The following is a 5928-nucleotide window of genomic DNA, read 5'->3' as shown; positions in this document are numbered from 1 at the left end:
ATATTCTTCATGATGCCCCCTTTATGTTACAATTCTTATCTTTTATGTGAGCATCGTTGAAATCATCATGCCTAGTTAGGGGCGTTAAACGATAGCGCTTGCTGGGAGGCAACCCAACTTTATTTTTGTTCCTTGCTTTTTGTTCCTGTCTAATAATAAATAATTTATCTATCCTCCATTATGATTGAGTTTTTATGTTTTAATTAGTGTTTGTGCCAAGTAGCACTCCGCATCAAAAATTCTGTTTTTATCATTTACCTACTCGAGGACGAGCAGGAATTAAGCTTGGGGATGCTGATATGTCTCCAACGTATCTATAATTTTTGATTGTTCCATGCTATTATATTATCTATTTTGGATGTTTATGGGCTTTATTAGACACTTTTATATTGTTCTTGGGACTAACCTATTAATCCAGAGCCTAGTGCCAGTTTATGTTTTTTCCTTGTTTTAGAGTATCGCAGAAAAGGAAAATCAAACGGAGTCCAAACGGAATGAAACCTTCGGAAAAGTTATTTTTGGAAAGAAAGCAATACAGGAGACTTGGAGTGCACGTCAGGGGATCAACGAGGAAGCCATGAGGCAGGGGGGCGCGCCCACCCCCCTGGGCACACCCTCCACCCTCGTGGGCCCCTCGTGGCTCCCCTGATATATTTCTTCCGCCTATATATATATATATATATATATATATATATGTGTGTGTGTGTGTGTGTGTGTGTGTGTGTGTATACCCTAAAACTATCGGGGAGCACAATAGATCGGGAGTTCCGCTGCTAGAAGCCTCCGTAGCCACCGAAAGCCAATCTAGACCTGTTTCGGCACCCTGCCGGAGGGGGAATCCCTCTCCGGTGGCCATCTTCATCATCCCGGTGCTCTCCATGACGAGGAGGGAGTAGTTCTCCCTCAGGGCTGAGGGTATGTACCAGTAGCTATGTGTTTGATCTCTCTCTCTCTCTCTCTCTCTCTCTCTCTCTCGTGGTCTTGATTTGGCACGATCTTGATGTATCGCGAGCTTTGCTATTATAGTTGGATCTTATGTTTCTTCTCTCCCTCTACTCTCTTGTAATGGATTGAGTTTTCCCCTTGAAGTAATCTTATCGGATTTAGTCTTTAATGATTTGAGAACACTTGAAGTATGTCTTGCCATGCGTATCTGTGGTGACAATGGGATATCACGTGATCCACTTGATGTATGTTTTGGTGATCAACTTGCGGGTTCCGCCCATGAACCTATGCATAGGGGTTGGCACACGTTTTCGTCGTGATTCTCCGGTAGAAACTTTGGGGCACTCTTTGATGTCCTATGTGTTGGTTGAATAGATGAATTTGATATTGTGTGATGCATATCGTATAATCATACCCACGGATACTTGAGGTGACATTGGAGTATCTAGGTGACATTAGGGTTTTGGTTGATTTGTGTCTTAAGGTGTTATTCTAGTATGAACTCTAGGGCTGTTTGTGACACTTATAGGAATAGCCCAACGGATTGATTGGAAAGAATAACTTTCAGGTGTTTTCGTACCCTACCATAATCTCTTCGTTTGTTCTCCGCTATTAGTAACTTTGGAGTGACTCTTTGTTGCATGTTGAGGAATAGTTATGTGATCCAATTATGGTATTATTGTTGAGAGAACTTGCACTAGTGAAAGTATGAACCCTAGGCCTTGTTTCCTAGCATTGCAATACCGTTTGTGCTCACTTTTATCATTAGTTACCTTGCTGTTTTTATAATTTCAGATTACAAAAACCAATATCTACTATCCATATACCACTTGTATCACCATCTCTTCGTCGAACTAGTGCACCTATACAATTTATCATTATATTGGGTGTGTCGGGGGCACAAGAGACTCTTTGTTATTTGGTTGCAGGGTTGCTTGAGAGAGACCATCTTCATCCTACGCCTTCTACGGATTGATAAACCTTAGGTCATCTACTTGAGGGAAATTTGCTATTGTCCTACAAACCTCTGCACTTGGAGGCCCAACAACATCTACAAGAAGAAGGTTGTGTAGTAGACATCAGTAATCAAGACCAATAACATTCTACAGTCTCCTTAATTTCTACATGCACTTAGCTCATTGGGGGTTGGGCAATTAAAGAGGAGAGAGATAGTGGCTTGAATTTTTCCAATGCATTTTTTACTTTACTCTATAATTTGTCCTAAAATTTCTATATGTACACTTTTCACCGGACAGAGGGAGTATTCATTAATACCATAAAAATAAAGAACATGCAGCCTCAGACTATTAGCTAATCAGAAAAGATAAGTTATCCAAAATTATTTAAAGCTCATTTCATGCCATATCAAACACTACAGATATGCTCATACTAATATATCCTATCAACAGAAGTGATCATGACAATTCAGATTAAGATTATATTAGTAAATGAATCTTGCTGAAAATATGATATGAACTCAGTTTTTTCTTAAATGCTGGTGCCAATGGACTTGCGATTCACATCGAGACTCTCCTCCAAGTGATAAAATCATCAATAGTTTCCAAAATTTGAAACCCTTTTCATTGTTCTGGATTTACAAATATTAGAAGATCAGGAGGGATAACAATATTGAAAGACAGAACTGTAACTAGCATTAAGCTTCCAATTGCACGTATTAAGCTATGTACATTTGACATTCTAGGTTTCATGTCGTTATCTTTAGATTCCAACTGTTATGTAGTAGCTCCTCTTGAGGAGAAAACTGCACTACAGCTATGCACTAGCACTACCATATAAAGTTCTTGCATGTGTGAATAGGCAGGCAAAATGACATTTGGTTCAATTATTATACAGATAAGTTTCAACTTGGTGTTACCTATTTTATCTATGGATCTTCATATGCTAAAATTTGACAGACAGAAAGCCTGCTAGACTTAAAGTCCAATGATAGTAACAATACTAGTAGTAATAATAATAGTGTTAGAACATTTGAAAGAACGCTGCTACTTTTTTCGACAAAGAAGGTATACGAAAGGATCGAGAAGAGGTGTATAGAGGGGGGTGAATAGACTCTTAGCAAAGAAAAGTAGCAGTTTTTAATTTATTTAAGTTAAGGTGGAGTTTTAGCACAAGTTTAACCATTCACAATACATTCAAGCAAGCATGGCAAGAGTATATGAGCAGCGGAAAGTAAAGCATGCAATTTGCAAGAAAGTAAAGGGATGGGATTGGAGTGTGCAAACACAATTGGAGACTCGAAGATTTTTGGCGTGGTTCCAATAGGTGGTGCTATCGTACATCCACGTTGATGGAGACTTCAACCCATGAAGGGTAACCGTTGCACGAGTCCACGGAGGGCTCCACCCACGAAGGGTGCACGAAGAAGCAACCTTGTCTATCCCACCATGGCCATCGCCCACGAAGGACTTGCCTCACTAGGGTAGATCTTCATGAAGTAGGCGATCTCCTTGTCCGTACACACTCCTTGGTTGAACTCCACAATCTTGATAGAGGCTCCCAAGTGACACCTAACCAATCTAGGAGACAACACTCTCCAAAAGGTAATAGACGGCATGTTGATGATGAACTCCTTGCTCTTGTGCTTCAAATGATAGTCTCCCCAACACTCAACTCTCTCACACAGATTTGGATTTGGTGAAAAGATGATTTGAGTGGAAAGCAACTTGGGAAAGGTAGAGATCAAGATTCATATGGTTGGAATGGAATATCTTGGTCTCAACACATGAGTAAGTGGTTCTCTCTCAAAAAATGAATGTTGAAGTGTAGGCATGTTCTGATGGCTCTCCTTCATAATGAAGGAAGGTGGAGGGGTATATATAGCCTCCACACAAAATCTAACCGTTACACACAATTCACAGAACTCGGTGGGACCGAATTAGAAAACTCGGTGGGACCGATTCAGTTCAAAATGTGACCGTTAGGCATTTCGGTGGGACCGATGTGCTAGGGTTAGGGTAAAACCTCATCTCGGTTTGACCGATTACACAAACTCGGTGAGACCGATTTTGGTAATAAGCAAAACGAAGAGTTGGTCAGGCAAACTCGGTGGGACCGATTGCTTATCTCGGTGGGACCGAAATAATTACAACAGGAAACAGAGAGTTTGCAAGCCTAGCTCGATGAGACTGAGATCCCATCGGTGAGACCGAATTGATTAGGGTTTCTGGCAGTGGCTATGTCAAGTGAACTCCGTGGCGCCATATGGATCAAATCGGTGGGGCTTAGTTTGACTTTTGGTTTGGGACATATGTGGATATGAGAAAGTGGTTGAGGGCTTTGGAGCATATCACTGATACGTCCATTTTGCATCATGCTTTTATATCGATATTTATTGCATTATGGGTTGTTATTACACACAATACTTATGCCTATTCTCTCTTATTTTACAAGGTTTACATAAAGAGGGAGAATGCCAGCAGCTGGGATTCTGGGCTGGAAAAGGAGCAAATATTAGAGACCTATTTTGCACAGCTCCAAAAGTCCTGAAACTTCACGGAAGTTATTTTCAAAATATATAAAAAATACTGAGCGCAAGAAGTACCAGAGGGGGGCCACTCACCGGCCACGAGGGTGGGGGCGTGCCCTACCCCCCTGGGCGCGCCCCCTGCCTCGTGGGCCCCCTGGTGGCCCTCTGATGCCCATCTTCTGCTATATGGAGACTTTCATTGAGGAAAAAATCATAAGCAAGCTTTCGGGACAAGACTCCGCCGCCACGAGGCGGAACCTTGGCGGAACCAATCTAGGGCTCCGGCGGAGCTGTTCTTCCGCGGACACTTCCCTCCGGGAGGGGGAAATCATCGCCATCATCATCACCAATGATCCTGTCATCGGGAGGGGGTCAATCTCCATCAACATCTTCACCAGCACCATATCCTCTCAAACCCTAGTTCATCTCCTGTATCCAATTCTTGTCTCTAAGTCTGGGATTGGTACCTGTGGCTTGCTAGTAGTGTTGATTACTCCTTGTAGTTGATGCTAGTTGGTTTACTTGGTGGAAGGTCATATGTTCAGATCCTATATGCACATTAATACCCCTCTGATTATGAACATGAATATTCTTTGTGAGTAGTTACGTTTGTTCCTGAGGACATGGGAGAAGTCTTGCTATTAGTAGTTATGTGAATTTGGTATTCGTTTGATATTTTGATGAGATGTATGTCGTCTCTCCTCTAGTGGTGTTATGTGAACATCGACTACATGACACTTCACCATTATTTTGGCCTAGAGGAAGGCATTGGGAAGTAATAAGTAGATGATGGGTTGCTAGAGTGACAGAAGCTTAAACCCTAGTTTATGCGTTGCTTCGTAAGGGGCTGATTTGGATCCATATGTTTCATGCTATGGTTAGGTTTACCTTAATACTTTTGTTGTAGTTGCGGATGCTTGCAATAGAGGTTAATCATAAGTGGGATGTTTGTCCAAGTATGGGCAGCACCCAAGCACCGGTCCACCCACATATCAAATTATCAAAGTACCGAACGCGAATCATATGAACGTGATGAAAACTAGCTTGACGATAATTCCCATGTGTCCTCAGGAGCGCTTTCTTCTATATAAGAGTTTGTCCAGCTTTGTCCTTTGCTACAAAAAGGATTGGGCCACCTTGCTGCACTTTATTTACTTTTGTTACTTGTTGCTCGTTACAAATTATCTTATCACAAAACTATCTGTTACCTATAATTTCAGTGCTTGTAGAGAATACCTTGCTGAAAACCGCTTATCATTTCCTTCTGCTCCTCGTTGGGTTCGACACTCTTACTTATCGAAAGGACTACGATAGATCCCCTATACTTGTGGGTCATCAAGACTCTTTTCTGGCACCGTTTCCGGGAAGTGAAGCGCCTTTGGTAGGTGGAATTTGGTAAGGAAAAAATTTATATAGTGTGCTGAAATTTACTGTCACTTGTTACTATGAAAAGTAATCCTTTGAGGGGCTTGTTCGGGGTATCTTCACCCCGACCA

Source organism: Triticum aestivum, chromosome 6A (genome assembly GCF_018294505.1).
Source record: "Triticum aestivum cultivar Chinese Spring chromosome 6A, IWGSC CS RefSeq v2.1, whole genome shotgun sequence".
Taxonomy (NCBI): domain Eukaryota; kingdom Viridiplantae; phylum Streptophyta; class Magnoliopsida; order Poales; family Poaceae; genus Triticum; species Triticum aestivum.
This window is presented reverse-complemented; position numbering follows the sequence as displayed.